The 20,613-nt window shown below is 40.7% G+C and overlaps 1 protein-coding gene and 1 non-coding gene across 2 annotated transcripts in view; one reads left to right on the forward strand and one right to left on the reverse strand.

Annotated features, from left to right (window-relative positions):
• Positions 1 to 18,866, forward strand: part of LOC131250749 (uncharacterized) — an 87,303-nt gene extending 68,437 nt beyond the window's left edge. Inside the window, exon 10 of the mRNA XM_058251038.1 lies at positions 18,510 to 18,866. The gene's annotated coding sequence lies outside the window, so the exon portion shown is untranslated. The remainder of the gene's footprint in view (positions 1 to 18,509) is intronic.
• LOC131252208 (small nucleolar RNA R71) lies at positions 1,996 to 2,102 on the reverse strand. Its single transcript, XR_009174240.1, has one exon. It is a non-coding gene; the product is annotated as a small nucleolar RNA R71 (small nucleolar RNA).
• Positions 18,867 to 20,613: the final 1,747 nt, after the last annotated feature.

Raw genomic sequence — 20,613 nt, forward strand, 5'->3', positions numbered from 1 at the left:
TTTTATTCATTGCCTTTAATTTGATTTCAATTCATGAACTAAATTTGATTTTCGTTTAATTCAAGGAATACTTTCAGTTTTTAATGGTGTGTTGTGACTGAAATTACAATAGATCTGCAATGGCTTTGAGTATTTCCTCCCTTTTTTTTTTTATGTTCATGAAGTCAGGAAGCCCTGTTGTTCACCATTGTCTCCTGGGCATGGTTGGATGATCGTACCCTTCCTAACTTTTATGTACTTTTGATTGGTTGGTAATTAGTTTAATCCTATTATTTGCTTTGTCTCATGGGCATGGTTAGATGATGGAATCCATTCTAATTCATATACCTTTCATCTCTTGAAAACCAGATCAAGTAAGTTCAGTTTGATTTCCATGATTCCTGATGTAGGCAAAAGATCTCCCTGATCTCTACAAGTGGATCCTCTAAATCCCTAGTTTCCTTCCTCTGAGTTACTTAAGTTTTAGATAATCATTCCGCAATTATTTTCTAAATTCTATTTGTTTTAGATCGCATCTTCGACTAGTTCTAGTTCTACTTGGTTTCAGATAACGTACAAGTATCAGTCCCTATGGATTCGACCTCGGTCTTACCGAGTTTATTACTACATCACAACCCTGCACTTGGGGTGTGAACAAGTTTTTGGCGCCGTTGCCGGGGACTGACGGTTACGTTTTTCTGAAATTAATTAGTTTTAGAATTAGGTTAGGATGAGGATTTTACTAACTTTAGATTAAATGTTTTTATTTTATTTTATTTTTAGAAACTATTATTTTATTTTTAGATACTAACCTGTTTTCCTGTTTCATAGGATCTTGACATAAGTTTCTCAATTGGTAATTCCTTCCTAATCTCTCTACTTTTTCCTATTTTTTTTTTAGAATTAAGGTTTAGATTTTAGAAATTTTCTAATTCTAGTATCCTCCCTTCTGTAGGAAATAGTTTATTTTTAGGAATTAGGTTATTTTTTTTCCTTTTTTTTAGAAATTAACTTTCTGTTTTTTAGTAACTTTCTAATTTTAACTCTTTTAAAATCTAATTTGGTTCCTAAATTATTTTTAGAATTTTTGTTTAGAAACTAACCTTCCTATTTTGTAGGCCTTTAAGATAGAAATTTCTAATTCGGTAAGCTCCTTCCCTACTTTCTATTTTTCAAATTCTCTTTTAGTAATCCACTTTCTAGTTTAGGACTCTCTTAATTTATTTTAGAAATTTTCACTTTCTTTTAGGAATTCTTTCTTTTAGAAGCTAGTTCACTTCTATCTTTCTTTTAAAGAATTGTTCTTCTCTTTTTAGAATCTAACTTATTTTATTTTATTTTGCAGGTTTTTAACTCAGGACTCCAATTTGGTAATTTCTTTCTAACTCTCTCTTTCTTGTGAGATTTTCTTTTCCTTTCTTAGGGTTAGGTTTTTAATTAAGGGCTGCAAGTGTTTTCATGCCCAAGTGGGCCCGTGACGACACTCGACGTCTCTTGACTGAAGGAGGATTGGTTGAGGGGTTGACTATCCATCGCAGGACTAGACACCGCTCGAAATTCCCTGAGTTAACTGAAGTTATGGCTGAAGACCAACCTCCTCCACTTCCACCCAGGGTGGAGGAGATCCAAGAGGAGAATGAGGTGCAACAGGCACCCCCGCCTCGTACTTTACGAGATTATCTGCAACCGGCGGGAGTGAGTATGCTCTCATGCATGATTTTTCCTGAAAACACAGGACAAATGGACATCAAGCCAGGAGTTATCCAACTCCTTCCCAAATTCCATGGACTTGAATCAGAGAGTCCATATTTACATTTGAAAGAGTTCGATGAGATTATAGCTACATTATGTTTTCCTAATGTATCTGAGGATACAATTAGGCTGAAACTCTTTCCTTTTTCCTTAAAAGAGAAAGCTAAGACGTGGTTACATTCACTGCGTCCTAGATCCATTGGCACATGGAACGACATGCAGAGAGAATTCATAAAAAAATTCTTCCCACATCATAAAACGATTACTCTCAGAAAAGCAATCATAAACTTTGCCCAAAAGGAAGATGAAACATTCTTCCAATGTTGGGAAAGGTTCAAAGACTTGGTCAGTTCATGCCCACAACACGGATTTGAAACGTGGCGCATTACAAATTTTTTCTATGATGGACTGACATCTTCCATGCGCCAAATGGTCGAGACAATGTGTAATGGAGAATTCATTAATAAAGATGTTGACGAGGTATGGGATTACCTCGATAGTCTCGCTGAAAAAACACAATCATGGGACTTACCCAATGGCGAACACCACGTCTAGGCCGACTCAATTAAAGGAGAAAGGTGGATTATATCTCTTGAAAGAAGAGGATGATCTCAAGTGTAAAGTGACTACGCTCATAAGGAAAGTTGAGGCCATGGAAGGAAAGAAGGATAAGGTCAATGAAATTGTTTGCGGCATCTGTGATTGCAACATTCACACAACTGAAAACTGTCCTACAATACCTGCCTTTCGAGGAGTGTTGAATGAACAAGCCAATGCCGTAAATAATTATCAAAGACCTTTTACTGGACCTAACTCCAACACATACAATCCTGGCTGGAAAAATCATCCAAACTTCAGTTGGAGAAATGGACAAACGGCGACTCCTCCAGGTTTCTTCAATCAAAATCCAAATCAAGTAAAACCTCAAGAGGAACCGATTCAAAATCCCATACAAGAGCTGGCTCAGGCAATGCGAGGAATCACAGATTTTATGCAAAAGATAGATTCTCGTATGACGGTTATAGAAAAGGGGATGCTTCCTGCACAACCTCTCCCCAATCCTAAACCGCAGTACGAGAATAATGATCCCAGCTCTTCAAATCAGATGGGGCATGCTAAATCCATCACCACTCTTAGGAGTGGGAAGATCATTGATAAAACTCTTCCGGTTAGGCCCGAAAAGCCTCAAGAACCAAAAGAGGACAACAATGATGGATCCAGTGATGCCCCACAAAAAGTAGAACCGGAACTTCTAGAGAAGCCAGTTGCTCCATTCCCCCAACGGTTGGTTTCACCAAAACCTCTCTCTAACTCTCAGGATATCCTAGAGGTGTTGAAACAGGTGAAAGTCAACATTCCTCTACTTGATGTCGTTAAACAGATACCTTCATATGCCAAATTCCCAAAAGACTTATGCACGACCAAGCGACGAAAAATTATTCAAAAGAAAATCTTCTTGACTGAGAAAGTGAGTGCCATCCTGAAGCAAGACGTGCCGCAGAAATTCAAGGATCCCGGTAGCCCAACTATATCATGTGTAATCGGGAACCATCGAATTGATCACGCACTTCTTGACTTAGGAGCGAGTGTCAATCTGATTCCCTACTCGGTATACAAACAGTTAGGTTTGGGTGAATTAAAACCCATCCTAACCACACTACAACTTGCTGATCGCTCTGTTCGTGTACCAAGAGGGATAATTGAGGATGTGTTGGTCCAAGTTGATAGATTTTACTACCCTGTAGACTTTATCATCCTGGACACCGAACCCATCAATAACATGAGCACTCAGATTCCCGTCATTCTTGGTCGCCCATTCCTTGCCACGTCAAATGCAATTATCAATTGCAGGAATGGTATCATGACTATGTCTTTTGGAAATTTGACATTGGAGTCAAACATTTTTTTCAATAACGGCAGTAAGAGGATGATGACGATTTCCACGACATTAACATGATTGACTCTTTCGTGGAAGATACGACACCTCTGACCTTATCCTCCGACCATCTAGAGACGTGCCTGGCCCACTCCCATGATTTTGATGATGACATGATTAGGGAGACGTGCGCCTTGCTTGATACTGCACCGGTACTTGAAGTTAACCGGTGGAGGCCATAATTTGAAGAATTGCCACAAACCGATGTAGTGCCTCTACCGTCTAACCTCAAGCCGCCGAAGCTTGACCTAAAACCTTTGCCCTCTGATTTGAAATATGCATATTTGGGTCAAGATGAGACATACCCGGTGGTGATCTCTGCCCACCTGGAGAAAGAACAGGAGAGTATGCTTATATCTACTCTCATTGAGCATAAAGGAGCCCTGGGATGGACGATAGCGGACCTCAAAGGAATCGATCCCTTGATTTGTACTCACCACATATATCTTAAGGATAATGCAAAAACCGCTCGGCAACCACAACGTAGACTAAATCCAAACATGAAGGAAGTGGTTAAAGCCGAGGTTCTTAAACTACTGGACGTGGGTATTATATACCCTATATCTGATAGTCAATGGGTGAGTCCAACTCAAGTGGTCCCTAAGAAGTCTGGAATCACCATCGTAGCCAATGCTAATAATGAACTCGTGCCAACTAGAGTCACTACTGGTTGGAGAATGTGCATTGACTACAGGAAGTTGAATACCGTCACGAGGAAAGACCACTTTCCTTTACCATTCATTGATCAGATCCTTGAAAGGTTAGCTGGTCATTCCTATTATAGTTTTCTTGACGGGTATTCGGGCTACAACCAGATAGAGATAGCCCCTGAAGACCAGGAAAAGACCACATTTACATGTCCCTACGGCACCTTTGCTTACCTAAGGATGCCATTCGGACTATGTAATGCCCCTGCCACCTTTCAGCGATGTATGCTTAGCATATTTTCTGATATGGTAGGGCAATATCTAAAGGTCTTCATGGACGATTTCTCTGTTTACGGTCCATCTTTCAGCAAGTGCTTGGAAAGTCTTAAATGTGTGCTGAAAAGATGTGAAGAGAAGAACTTGGTACTTAATTGGGAGAAGTGTCATTTCATGGTTCAGAAGGGAATTGTCCTTGGGCATATCATCTCGTCCAAAGGAATCGAGGTAGATAAGGCAAAAATCGATCTTATCTCTAACCTACCTCCACCCAAGAACATCAGAGACGTGCGATCCTTCTTAGGACACGCAGGATTTTACAGGCGATTCATAAAGGACTTTAGTCTTCTCTCTCGTCCTTTATGTAATCTTCTTCAAAAGGATGCTCCGTACGAGTGGACTGAGTGAGCAATGCGAGGAAGCTTTCACCAAGCTTAAAGGCACGTTAACCACCGCACCTATCATGCGGCCACCCGAGGACCTTCCTTTTGAGCTTATGTGCGGCACGTTTGATTATGCTCTTGGGGCGGTCTTAGGCAGAGAAAAGATAAGTGGCCCTACGTCATTCATTACGCAAGTAGAACTTTAAATCCCGCCCGGGTGAACTACTCGACTACGGAAAAGGAACTCTTAGCCGTAGTGTTCGCCTTGGACAAATTTAGGTCCTACTTGATCGGATCCAAGATTATTATCTACACCGATCATGCAGCACTTAAGTATCTTCTTTCTAAGAATGATTCTAAGCCCCGTTTGATACGATGGATCCTTCTACTCCAAGAATTTGATTTGGAAATTAAAGATAAAAAGGGAGTAGAGAACGTCGTGGCCGATCACCTGTCTCGCCTTAATACCTCTGATTCCCTTGAGGCGACTCATATCAACGACATGTTCCCTTATTAACAACTTTTCCGAGTTTCCCATTCACCTTGGTTGATATTGCTAATTATCTTGCTACGGGTGCTATACCGGACATTGGATTGCGTAAGATAAGAAGAAATTCTTCACCGAGGTGCGCAACTTTTTAGGATGATCCTTATTTATTTAAATATTGTCCGGACCAAATCTTAAGGAGATGTGTACCAGGACGATGAGCATCGGGCGTCATCTCCTTGTCACTCGAGGCTGTGGTGGTCACTTTTACGCTAAAAGACCACGGCCAAGATTCTGCAGTGTGGCTTTTACTGGCCCACTATGTTTAGGGACACTCATGAGTTTTGCAAAGCTTGTGAGCGTTGTCAGAAATTGGGAGCATTGTCCCGTCGAAATATGATGCCTTTGAATCCCATCCTTATCATTGAAGCATTTGATTGCTGGGGCATCGATTTCATGGGACCATTCCCCCAATCGTTTGGAAATTTGTATATTTTGCTCGCCGTGGATTATGTCACTAAATGGGTCGAAGCGATTCCGTGTCGAAAGAATGACCATCGCACGGTCATTAAATTTCTAAAAGAAAATATCCTTTCTCGATTCGGAACGCCTCGAGCCATCATTAGTGATGGGGGCTCACACTTTTGTAATAGACCATTCGAAAGCTTAATGAAGAAATACGGTATCTCTCATAAGGTGAGCAGCCCATACCATCCACAAACAAGTGGACAAGCTGAGATTTCGAATAGGGAGATCAAACACATTTTGGAGAAAACGGTTAACCCAGATCTTAAGGATTGGTCAATTCGATTGACCGATGCCTTATGGGCATACCGTACTGCCTTTAAAACCCCTATTGGAATGTCTCCCTTTAGACTTGTCTATGGGAAAGCTTGTCACTTGCCTGTGGAGCTGGAACATAAAGCGTACTGGGTGATCAAAAATCTTAATTTCAATCTGGACAACGCTGGCTCGCTACGCAAACTTCAATTGAATGAACTTGAAGAAATCCGGAATGATGCGTACGATAATTCGAGAATTTACAAGGACAAGATGAAAGCATTTCATGACCAACACATTTTACGAAAATCATTTACGCCTGGTCAGAAGGTCCTTTTGTACAATTCCCGATTACATCTCTTCCTGGGTAAGCTTCGATCTCGTTGGACCGGCCCTTACATTGTTGTTACTGTTTTTCCTCATGGGGCCGTTGAGATAAGAGATCCCGACAATGGCAAGGAGTTTAAAGTCAATGGACATCGATTGAAACCATTTGTCGAGAAATTTGATTGATCCTGTTTACCAGGATTAATCTCCTAGTCTGATGGAGGTATAGTCAGTTCAATGTTTGTGGGTAACATTACTGCAAACCCTCACGAGACTACAACTCGTCCACTAGGGGAAACCTAGGGGTTTAAAGGCTTGTTGCATACGCTAAATGCAATCGAGAGCACCTACGAAAGTGGTATAGGTAGGATTGTATTTTTGTTATTTGATTTTACTTCTGTTGGTTTCTCTCTTGTGCTGACCGCTCTTACGTAGAAATCTTTGAAAAGCCTCCTGATTCTTTCATCCAGGTATTATCTTTCCATCACTTCTCATTTACTTTTTGTCCCATGTGCATCGCATGCTTATTTCTTTTACATTGAGGACAATGTAGATTTTAGGTTGGGGTGGGAGATTAGGTCACCTAATCAGCATTTTCTTGGTCTTGTACAAAAGTTGTGAAAATTTTAAAAATTTTCTGACATTTTGTTGAATTTAAAGTGATTTTGATAACCATCTTGGATTTAAAATTACAAGATAAGTGAAGTTGGTAATTTATGACTCTTAGATTCAGTTATCTATTATATTAGATTTCACACTTAAGTTTAAAGTATTAATCTATAATTGGAAGTTTTAAACATTGATTGAGTTATGAGTTCACATGTCACATCTCGCTTTCACATTAAGATTTCAGTTTGATATTAAAGGGTTAACTGGGTAATCACTAAGCATGTAAGGAACCAGCTTGGAAAATTGCCCGTCATGAAGAAAAATGATTCATTAAAAAAAAAAAAAAAAAAAAAAAGGAGAAAGAGATACCTTTGGAAAAGGTTAGGCAAATAATTTTTACCATAGGTTTGCTCCCTATAGGTGTGGATTCAATTCTCCTCTCCCTCGATAAAAAAAAGAAAAAAAAAAAAGAACTGAAAGGCAAATTCTGGTTTAAGTTTTGAGTGTCCTAAATACTGTTTTGATTGTCAATGTTATCATAAAAATTATCCATTGGATTTCTTAATGATGATAAGCCGAGATTTTATTATACACTCATGATACTCATTGTTTAGAATTGTTCTAATTAATGCATAAATACTTTAAAGTTGATTATGAAATTTATTGTGCACTTGATTCCAGGAGGAAGTAATATCCGACATTCATGCATCTTAGAATTTTCAAATCTAGACTGTTTTTTTTAAAAAAATAAAAAATAAAAAAATCGCTTGAGTTCATAAAAATTGTCCTGTATTTCTCAACTTATTTTTCGCATACTTTGCTCGGGACTAGCAAAATGCTGGTTGGGGGTTGTGTTGAGGGTCAAATATTGCATATCAGACCCAGTTGCTGCATAGTTTTACAAGCATGATACCGTTTAATGGCCTGATTTAATTGTGTTTGTGATGCAGAGTGTATTTACAAGCATGGACTGAAAAAGGGTGGTAAATGCATGGATTTGACGCTCCAGGAGTACCAAGGCAAGGAACGGACTCTAGAAGACCAAGAGCGACGTAATTATACCCCAGGGGTCTGCGGAAATCGAGGAATTGAAGCTCAAGTGGCTTGAAAAGTGTCCAGAATGCAAGATCATAGGGTTCCCACCATCCGATCAGTTCAAAACTCCATACGTGGCTTGAGGACCATAAATGAACCGTACACGTAAAATTTCAGCTCCTGGATCACTGTGGAAGTGGCCCAACGGACAGATCAGCCCCTTTAATCATTATGTGGGGCCCGCCTGATATCCGGATATGCTTCAAAATTGTTATAGACTGTTTAAATGAGCTGACAAAATGGATGGACGGAGCGGATCTCTCAAAAGCATCATAATGGACCCCACTGGAGTATGCGTGTGCATAGTGCATAGGTGCACCAAAAACTTGTTCACACCCCAAGTGCAGGGTTGTGATGTAGTAATAAACTCGGTAAGACCGAGGTCGAATCCATAGGGACTGATACCTGTACGTTATCTGAAACCAAGTAGAACTAGAACTAGTCGAAGATGCGATCTAAAACAAATAGAATTTAGGAAATAATTGCGGAATGATTATCTAAAACTTAAGTAACTCAGAGGAAGGAAATTAGGGATTCAGAGGATCCACTTGTAGAGATCAGGGAGATCTTTTGCTTGCATCAGGAATCATGGAAATCAAACTGAACTTACTTGATCTGGTTTTCAAGAGATGAAAGGTATATGAATTAGAATGGATTTCATCATCTAACCATGCCCATGAGACAAAGCAAATAATAGGATTAAACTAATTACTAACCAATCAAAAGTACATAAAAGTTAGGAAGGGTACGATCATCCAACCATGCTCAGGAGACAATGGTGAACAACAGGGCTTCCTGACTTCATGAACATAAAAAAAAAGGGAGGAAATACTCAAAGCCCTTGCAGATCTATTGTAATTTCAGTCACAACACACCATTAAAAACTGAAAGTATTCCTTGAATTAAACGAAAATCAAATTTAGTTCATGAATTGAAATCAAATTAAAGGCAATGAATAAAATCCCCCATCTCACTACAAGCTTCACCTCTTAGCCCTAGCTAAGAGGTTTAGCCACTCATGATTGGCCTAAACCCAAAACAAATAGAAAGAAAAAGAAAATGAAAAAGAGAAGAAAAATAAAGAAAAATTTCTTATCTTTTCTCTCTCATCTTGCTGCCAGTCCCACGGTCCAGCAACCCTGCTCAAACAGAACTCCACCCCTTCAGCAGCCAACTTCTCCCCCTCTCTTTATAAGATTCCGGCAGTGGTGGCTGAGTCGAGCACTGACTTCTCCTTCGCATCCTCTTTGCAACGGAGACGGACTCCCTGTTAACGCGAAAAGAACCACGGCCTTGCATCTGTGATGACTGGTGGGCCCAGGATTGATGTTGGACGAGAAATCCGACCCATCCATAAGTTTCCCCTCGAAAAACCAATGAAATCTGATTGGTTTTGGATCCGCTTCGAGGTGAACAACGAGTTAGTTTAATTTACCGTCGGTCTTCCGATTGGACGGTCGAAATCCAATTAAAACTGTCCTTTGCAATTCCACCACCTAGGCGCTGTTTTTAGGGAGCATGGGCGTCTGATGAACGGTCCAGATTCGACTGATAAGTCACGTCAGTGGCCCACAAGCTTTCTCCGCAGCCACAGACGCGAAACAGAGCTTCCGCGTCCGAATATCCGATGATTGGTGGACCCCACAGTGATGTTTTTGATAAAATCCACCACGTCCACTGAGTTACTGACGAAAAACCAGTCAGGAATGGACGGTTTTGGAGTGTAGTTGGTGTGGTCCACTGAACTTTGCTCGCTGCCGTCCAACCTGCGATTTATAGTTACGATCTTCCCGTAGCTTGCATGAGAACAAACGGACGCCTAGGAGAGGGTTTTCGCCCCCTTATGGCCACAATGGATGGCACTGATCATCCATTTGGATGATGTGTGGGGCCCACAATCGAAACCGCGAAGCACGGCATAAAACGCTGTTGCGTTTTGGTGAGAATTGGAAGAAGGAGTCGGTTAAAAGTCGGATTGACCGACTTCTCGTTCCTGTGCACGGCCAGTGCACCTATGCACTATGCACACGCATACTCCAGTGGGGTCCATTATGATGCTTTTGAGAGATCCGCTCCGTCCATCCATTTTGTCAGCTCATTTAAACAGTCTATAACAATTTTGAAGCATATCCGGATATCAGGCGGGCCCCACATAATAATTAAAGGGGCTGATCTGTCCGTTGGGCCACTTCCACAGTGATCCAGGAGCTGAAATTTTACGTGTACGGTTCATTTATGTCCTCAGGCCACGTATGGAGTTTTGAACTGATCGGATGGTGGGAACCCTATGATCTTGCATTCTGGACACTTTTCAGGCCACTTGAGCTTCAATTCCTCGATTTCTGCGGACCCCTGGTGTATAATTCCGTTGCTCTTGGTCTTCTAGAGTCCGTTCCTTGCCTTGGTGCTCCTGGAGCGTCAAATCCATGCATTTACCACCCTTTTTCAGTCCATGCTTGTAAATACACTCTGCATCACAAACATAATTAAATCAGGCCATTAAACGGTATCATGCTTATAAAACTATGCAGCAACTGGGTCTGATATGCAATATTTGACCCTCAACAACTTACAGCTGGGAATGACAAAAATCAGACTACCGTGATGGTCGACTTCTTGGTAGTTGACCGATCATCCGTCTACACATTATCCTTGGTCGACCATATTTGTACCTTCTTCGAGTGGCGGTATCGACCTACCACCTCGCTATGAAATTTCTTACTGAACACAATGTGGGATTGTCAAGGGCGACCAATGGGATGCTCGACAGTGTTATGCCACGGCTTTGAGGATTCCCCACAAAATAATGATGATCGAGTTGTTGGACCCACGAGAGAAACCCCAAACACATGGCTGACCTATGGAAGACGTTGTCCCGATCCTTCTAGACGAGTCTGAACCCTCCAAAGCGATGCAGATTGGGTCATCACTGACGCCACAATTACGGGATAAGTTAGTATCCCTCCTCCGATGGTTTGCCAATTTTTTTGCATGGTCCCATGAGGATATGCTGGACATAGATCAAACGGCTCAAGCTCCTGCAGCCTAGCCGAGCTAATGCTGCTACACTTGAGCCACGATCTACCACTAGGCTCCAATGTGACATCCTATGCTCCAACTTTCTCACAACTACCTACATTACTTTACGGTTATAGATTTCGAATCGTGAGTGGCCAAATGAGTAGAAATTCCTCCAAGATTACTCAAATGACAAATCAAAATAGTCACGATTTACAATGCATCTTATTTAAATGCATGGATGATTGTAAATGAAAATAGTTGGGAGAGAGACGCCCACACTTGATATTTACAAGGCCTACTATGATGATTTTATTTAATCAACTCCAACCATTAGATATCACACCAAAACATAGGCCCGGAACTTAAATATCAAGCCCATCCATTATTCACGTGTACCAAGGAAAGGGAAATAGTTTGGAAGGTGAGCATTGCCCCGTCTCCAATTGTATGGTCCACTTGAAACACTAGCAGAGGTGTTTTTTTACACTCGGGGCCTAATATGAGGTGTTATACCTAGTGGTCGAGGTGAATTTTACATAAAACTATGGTGAGGCCTACATGACCCGGCAACCTCAACTAGTTGGTGTTTCTGGTTAAAAGAAAAAGAAACAATCTTGGTCTTTCTCCCACATGTCGCCCAATGCTCCCATTTCCCTCTCACCTCCGGTCCTTTCTTTCCCATCTCTCTCTCACCTTCAACCAATTCCTCTCATCTCTCTTTCTGCAACTCGACTGACCAAGTCTTGATCAGCTTGCAGCAGCGAGGTCTTCGTCCAGTAGCATTGTCGATGATTGGAGCCGGTTCACCCCTCTCTCTTTCTCCCTTGAAAGTGAGGCCCACTAAATGTGTGTATTAGATGTCAAAAGGAAATGTATCAGAGGTATATTTGGGGGCCCACCAAAACGTATATTTATAAAATTTCATTTGGGCTCAGGCCTGGGTCGGGCTCTGTATAAACATTCTTGTCCAGGCTCTATATTAAACATTTCAGGCTGAGCTCAAGCTGGACTATTTTGGCCCATCTGGGCTTGGGCTTGGGCTTGGGCTTGGTTTGTGCTTTGGCTGTACAATTTGGGCCGAGCTTGGACAACACTAGGCCTGGCACTAACCCAGCTTGTTGGCACCCCTACCCATACCTGTTCTAGACTAGTGTGTAATGTTGTTTTAGGCCCAAAACAAAAATAAAATAAAATCTGACTGACCAGTAATTCAAGTGAGCCATACCAATGGAAAAATTAGGAGAGATACAACAACCATTACTATTTACAGGCCTGTCTTCCAACCATTAGACACTTAAGCTTGGGGTCCAATCATCAGGCCCGTTGGTTAATCAAGTGGGCCACATGAAGGAAAACAATTTAGAGGGTAAGCATGCCCAGCATACTATTTCCAATTGTGTGATCTAATTAAAACACATGTACGGTTGATATTTGATGCCATAGGCAGGATGCTCTGGGTGGATCTAACATCAAAACCAACTGGGTTCCTGAAAGTCTGATTGCATTTTGTCCCTTTGTGAATAGAAATTGGCCCAGGCAGGGGCTCCATGGGCCTGACATGACATATGGGTTTTCTTCAAACCGTTCATTCATTTGTTCAAACTATTTTAATATATGAGCCCAAAAATAAGGCAGATCCAAGACTCAAGTGGGCCACACCACAGGAAGCTGCTGTGCTAATGATGATCACTGTTGAAACCTTCCAAAGGCCTCGCGGTTGGATATCAGATAACCATCACAATGGGCCATAAGGACTCGCGGTTGGCTAGCTATTTATCATGAGATCATTTTCCCCCAATCACTACCAAGAAACTATTTGTGTTCGACTTGGGCTACTATGGTCCGATTACCTGAACCGTTTATTATCATAAATAAGTCATTCACACATGGTCATATTCAACAACAATCCTAACCGTTGATATCTGGAACTAAACAAAAGTCATTTAAAATCTGCTTTGATTATTCTATGGCTTGCATAACATAGAGTTCATCAGACGGTCCCGATCTTCAGATCACTTAGCGTGTAGGGCTTAATGGGCTACAACTCATGCTAGTGTGTGGGCCGCCTCAATTGGCTACAACTCATGCAGCCTCTTGAATCACCACAGAGATAAAATACGTATCCTAATAAGGGTATCGTTTGGCACATTATATTCGAGAGCATCGGAGACAATTGGATGTAAATGCACCTTTTTCTCTATGCGGTCCCAACTATAAATGAAGGTCAATGGAACTAATAATGCTAAATGAAAAGTTACATTTTAGCATGTATCGTCGTTGCTACTAATTCACGGTACATATGGCATATTGCATATTGAGATATTCCAAAATAATTTATTTATCAGTTACATTACGAAAATCACACTAATAAAATGATTTGAGCCATCTAAATGTTAGTCATTTAAATAGACAGTTAAAAATCATTGGCGAGTCATTAATTCATTCATGATCAGAGGTGTACATGAGTCGAACCAAGTTGAGCTACTTGGCTCGGCCACTAGCTGACCTCAGCTTAAACTCAGCTCGGTCCTCGAGGCTAACTGGCCAACTTCGCTCCCTTCGGCAAGCAGCTCGGGCCAGTTCGAGCTGAGTTCAAGTCAAGATCGAACATGTGCAACATTTTCACAGATACATGGAATGCGCTTTCAATTTCCTACTGTATGTAAAACAGCATCAGCTGTTTATATGTATTTCATCAAATACCTTGTAGGCAACATCAAAATCAAGAGAAAAATGATATATTTTTCATATACATACCTTCCTTGCCACAGTGGCCCACCAAATAAGTGGTCCTAATCACATGTGCTACTGCAATGTGGACAGTTCAGTTGTGCGTTAGAAATCAGGGCCACAAACTGGGCCCAATAAACTGATGGTCATGATGGCTGCTCCACTTCACAATGGACTTGGTTTTATCTACAAAACAAGGTGGCCCATCATGGCCAAAGGGCTGTTACTGGCCTGGGTAGGGCCTGGCTGATGTCTTTCAAAGCCTGGCCCATACAGTAAAACCTGGGTCCACGCCAGACCGGGCCTGTGACATGCCAAAACAAACAGGCCTCAATCCGCTCTGACCTGGAGCCCATCCACCCACTTTCCTGCAAGATTTGGCTGTTCATTAGGTGGGCTCCATCATCATGCATGACATGTGATAAAATTGCCGTTGAAATCCATGCTTGGGATCTGCATATTGGCAGATTTGGTTTGGACATAATCCTGCTACATGTCATGCACAGAGATGGCCCTTCCGTATCATGTCCGTCTCTCATTTTGGTCTATGTGAGCGTAGCCGGGCTTTTTGAGCTAGGCCCATCGAAGGCCGACTGACCTGACCCATTCAACTCATGGCTCGGCCCATTACTGTCTGAGCTTAATGCGGTTCAGGAACCATCCAAATAGGGTGATTGAACGTCTACTCTACCGTTAAAAACTACCTAATGCCCACTGGCCCCAATATGTTTTAAATGGTGGGCGTTCAATCATCACTATTTCATGTTGTGTGTTCTAACTGAGATTTGGATCTGTCTTATTTTTGGGTTCAAGCCCTAAAATGATCTGGAAAAATGGATGGACAGCGTGGATAAAACACATACATCATGGTGTGCCCGCAGAAATTTTTGAGCACCGACCAACACTAACTCCGGTACTGGAGGGTACGGAACCCTCGTCCTACTGATCAAAACCTCATGTAGCCCAAACCATGTAAAATCATAAAGTCACCCGGCGTGGCCCACATGAACTTTGGGGTGTTCATTCATACTGGCGAGATTCATTTTATGAATGCATTGGATGGCATTTGTGAAATATTTTGGGCCCCACAAGCAATCTGGAAGCTCTTTGATGGTGGAATTTCCATCCCAATGTTACTTGTGTGTGGCCCACCCAAGTTCTCTATCATCATAATTTCTAGTGTCCAAGAGAACATGATGGACTGATTAGATGTCATGCACACCTCATGGTGAGTCCCACACACATCGCCTTGTACGTTAAGCTAAGCTTAGTGTACAAGCTTCGTTTTAGGCTAACTCGACTCGTTTGACTCGGTCCGATCCGACTCGACCCAAACTGAATGGGTGAGTTCCAGACACCTCTATTTCTTTGTGATCATCATCAGACAAGGCTTAGTTCTTTTATTTCTCACCATGTTTAGAGTGTGGTATCATGGATTCATCTATTATTGGGGCACATATTATCAGCAACTGAAATTTTCTTATCTCTTGAGAGTGTGGTCTCTTTACTGATTGAATCTTGACATTTTCTTGTTCCAGGTGCCATTTACCAAATTTATATATTAGAATGGAATACGTGCAGACACACAGTTTTAAACTTGCTGGACAGGTGAAATTCATGGTTCTTGACATCATGCGGTTATGATTTTATAATGGTAACAGATTCATAAATTTGTTTAGTTAATTCACTGTTCACTTATTTTGTGGACTATGGTCCTTTTACAAGTTGATGTGGAAGCTGAAAAGCTTTTCTTTTTTTCTTTATTTCTCATGAAAATGGTGGTTCTAGTATGAGAATTTTAAGTGGGAGGTTTTCTTGTTGTGTTGAAATTGTTTCTCATTCAACTTTTACTTATGTGTTTGTGTTGGTTTTCATGTTGAATTTCATGTGGTAATTATTGGCTTTTGGGTTATGTTGGTTTTGGTATATCATGTTTGACAGTGTGAAGAGGGTTAGAGATTTTGAGAGTGGAAGAAAGGATGGAAAGGAGATATTTACTGTTTTGGGAACGAACTTTGGTTTTGGTATGAATGGAAAGCTCCAATGAAAACCTTCTTCTGTCATAAACTTTGAAGGTCACTTGGGTTCGCTTATTTATTTATTTTTTTCTAGCTCCCTTCACACATTAACTGTTTGCTAGGATCGTCTTGACACAGGTTTAATAATAAATTATATATTATATGCTTGTTCAGATTTGCGGGAAATATAAAGCGCAGAAATGATGTGACGATAGCTACAGTGTGCATATCCCCATTATTTCAAAACTAGTTGTGCTTCATAGAATTTCTTAATTGTTCTAGCCAAAGCATTCTATTTTTTCATATGACATTTTTTGCTATGTTGATTTGTGTTCGCATTCAACCTAAAAGGCAAGATGTTATACGTTTGCTGAACGGAAGTCCTTATTTGATGGCTCCAGCGGTATCTCTTTCCCCCGCTTCATCTTACAGTCTTATATAGTTATCCCTTTATATAGGCCTTTCACTATTAGTTTTACACCTGTCAATGAAAAAAGTTCTTTAAAGTTACTTTGAAATCCTGTGTTTATCTGTCTAATGGCCTGTACAGCTTAGTATTAATGTGGATCTTGTTTTTTTATATTCTAATGCACCATCCAAACTCATCTGTGCCTCTGAATATGCATCTCTGTTTTTCATGTTGTGGATTGGATTTGTGTTTCTTTTGGATTTTTATTTATTTATATTTTTTGAGATGGCTGGATTCTGCTTCACAATAGTTTTCTTTCTTTATGGTTTGATTTTTTTTTTTAGTACTTTTTTCTTCTCTTTCTTTCTTTGGGGTGTGCGCGCCTTTTGTATTTTGGGATCGAATAATCAGTTCATATATGTTTGATTTTATACTAACCAATTAATTATCATTATTATTTTTTAAAATTTGTGACAAACGCCGTCAATGAATGGCTGTCGTACTTGACCGTCGGAAACGCCGACGGCTAAAACCATTGAAAACCGATGGTTTTGGCCGTCGGAAACACCGATGGCCAAAACCGTCTTCCGATGGCCGACGGTTTTAGCCGTCGAAGGCGGACGCACCCTTTTTGGATGGACCCTCCGACGGCTTTTAGCCATCAGCGAAGGTCATCGCTGACGGCTAGCGGTCAGCGTTGCCTTGTTTTTTGGTAGTGGTTCCACAAGTTAATTAGTTTAGCTTGAGTAAATATAAATGCTGTGTATAATTTTTGAGTGCCAGTTCATCAAGCATCACATGCTTCCCTTTCTACTCTTTTATAAGAGAGTCATCATTTAATAAGTTATGGAAATTTCTTCTCCACCTTTTGTTGATCTCATCATCCTTATTATCTAGGTCCCTACTACCCTATTCATTTTTGCTAGCTTGAAGATACTTTCTCTTGTAAAGATCCTCATATGCCTTGAGTTTAGCTTAATCACTTTCTACTCTTAGTTTTTCTTTTTGGCATTTCTATATTCTTAGTCATTTTCAGTCCTTGAAACATGATTGTTTCTCACTGATGGGCTTGTGAACCTCATCATTCCACCAACTTTCCTTAGAAGAAAGGTTTTTCCCTCTTAAAACTAAAATGGCCGTTTTTTGAGTCCAACTGCCTGAATCAAAATCCTGCCATTGGTGGCTAAAATGTGGACCAAACCTGGTTCTGACTTGGATCAGGTCCCATCTACTCAGTCATTTGTTCAATCCAATCTGTTTGCAGCTCTAGCCTCTGTCAGTTTTGGTACAATACCATTATTCCACTATTTCCACTCCTGCCGTGCTCCTGGCCTCTTGCAGTCATGGTAAGGAAGCGGCTTTGTATATTCTTTTTGACCCAAATAGAATGGTATTCTTATGTTTCAAGTGAAGATTCATCTCTAAATATGTGAATCACACCCAAATGTTGTCCTACTTGCATAGATATCTCAGGTTAACTCCATTATAAGTTTTGTATACGCATATATGGTATTTCTGGCTTGCCTCTCTCGTTAACTTCTATCGTCTTGATTCTTTAATTTGCCAATTTTAATATTATGATGGTTGACAAGAATGCTAACTTGATTTTAAGCCTTTCTTTAAAAAAAAATAAAAATGTTGAAGATATTTGCAGGAGAGATTGAAGGGATCAATTATGACACACTTGCCAACTGGCACACTAGTGTGGGATCTGCTAGGAGCCTTCTGATCCCCCCTCATCAGTTGCCCAAGTGTAAGTGGAGTATGGGCTGTTTTATTTGCTTTTTAATCTCCCATCGGATGAGTTCATTGGCCTGATTTATGGGCCAGGGCATGTTCACGGTTTGATGATTAGCACAGTTCTCACACAAGTGTGCCCAGTTGGCATTTGTCCCCTTGATTCACCACTTCACAGCTCTCTCCTCACGAATCAGTACTGCATTTCTCTTTTGTTCTTTACATTCCATTATTTTATATTGGATACTCAATGGATCTGTCATCTCAGTGTTTTTACTATTGATTTTCATTTGCTTTCTCCTGCAATGGATGGCATTGATCAGGTGCAACCCATGGCCAAATATTGGTCGGGTGGAGAGGTGTTTTTTTTTTTTTTTTTTTTTGAAGATGAGGAGAGTGTAGAGTGTAGAGGGTGAAGGCGAGGCAAGACTTGTGAGCTTATGCTGAAGAAGTGAAGGGAAAAGTTGCCTTGGGCTGGAAAAGGGGGGAAAAGAGAAGCCAGTAAAAGACAGTTAATGCACATGGATGAAAGCACAGCATTGCATCATTTTAGAAACTTGGTTTCTGTAGTTGAATGTCGTCACTTGGGTGAGAAAGTTTGAAATTGAAACTGCCCATGTTTACTTCTTATCTGTAACCTTCTGTTGTGAATGAAGTGATTGAATATTGAGTTTTGGGGAAAAGGAAATGGGGATTGTATATGCTAACATTATTCCATAAAGAATGCAATACTGTTTTTCTGTTCCATGGTTTACTACATAGGAGCTTAACTGTCAACATTTCTTTGTACAGCCCACAGCTCAGTTGCTCTCAATTGGTCTTGAGTGGTCCATGAATCCTGGCATCGGCTACTGTAATAGGTTATGACAGACTGCCAGGTCACGTTGTCAATGGACTGATGCCTTCTATCTCAATCTTGGCGATGCCTTCCATTTATGACAACTCCTAGGGCTACCTCAATCTTGGATATGCTTCCCTCTTTCCCTATGCTTTCCATCTCAAATGACACCTAACTGTCCAATTTGTGGCCCTCTCAATAGATGGTGGCAATAGGGAAGTTATAATGGTCAAAAGGTAAAAGGTCCATTTAAGTTGGTTTTTATGTTGTGAGCCATTCATTGCAGGACCATGGATGGATGGTTGGTCTGAATTCATTGATAGTCTCATTGCAGTAGTGACAATGCTTGGCCATCTCATCCTCTACTCCTCACATTTGGCCAGTTTTAAAAGAAACACAGATAGTTATTTTATTTTTAATTCCTTGTTAATCCAAGAGGCATGGGAATATTATAATGAGAGTGCATTGTGGAATCAATTGGTTGTATATCTTCATTATGAAAACTGGAATTAATGAATTAAATAATTATCATCGCCATTATCTTAAGCACTATCACAACTAATTGGGGAGATAGAAATAGGCGTTGCTTCGAAAACGAATCAGAATTGGAAGGCTGGGTCCATCTCAAGGCAATGTTTTGGGTGATTGAAAGGGCTTTTGGCTCGTGTCTTGATGGCTCGCTTGGACTTGTAATTTTATTTTCCTTTTTGTATTTTTTGTTGTTCTTTTGGCACAGTTTTTCAATTAAATCTTCATCCATTAAAAAGAAAAAGGAAAAAAAAAGTAGAAAAAAGTGGAGTCAGCTAAACCAATTCTCTTTTGCTATTTTCATCTCATTATGGATCTGCCTTTAGATAAACTAGGAGTCCTCATTCTTTTTTACCAACTCCACCCACATCCTTTTGAGACCTATACTTCCTTCCCCTCGCACTTCCGAGTATCTTTTAATATTGAGGCTTTTGTTTTGTTTTTTTTTTTGTAAGGTCTATTCGTCCAACAGTGCTTGTAGAACAAACTCAGTCTACCAGGGTTGCATATGGGCCTACTTTGGTATGTATGCTATCAACCTATGTAGAAGGGTAGCCCACCATGAAGAATTCAGTCTGATCTAACCTTCAGGTGGCTACCGTTTGAAGTTGGAGGCATTTGGATGGTTGCCAATTGCTTTCTATTATGGATAACCTAACAATTAGATAGGCATGAGCATTCCATCATTATGGTGGGATCTATTTAATGTGCGGGTTTGATGGGCTCCACACAGGTATAAGCAGGTGGGCTCAGATTCAGTAGTGACCCTTTCAGTATAGAGGTCGGTACTGGCTGGTGCTCTGTGGGCCCCACCATGATGTGTCTTGTTTATGTTGTTCATCTATTTTGGCAGCTCATTTTAGGTATGAGCACAACAGCTCATTTTAAGATATGAGCAAAAAAATAAGGCGGATGGAAATCTCAGGTGGACCACAGCATAGGACTGTGAATGCTTAAGGAAAGGCCAATTTGTAGTTACGGTCTAGGCTTAATCACGAAATTCAGGCCTGATCATCAAATGGGCCAGGCGTGGATTTGGAACCCTGGATTTGAAATCCTCT

Source organism: Magnolia sinica, chromosome 7 (genome assembly GCF_029962835.1).
Source record: "Magnolia sinica isolate HGM2019 chromosome 7, MsV1, whole genome shotgun sequence".
NCBI lineage: Eukaryota > Viridiplantae > Streptophyta > Magnoliopsida > Magnoliales > Magnoliaceae > Magnolia > Magnolia sinica.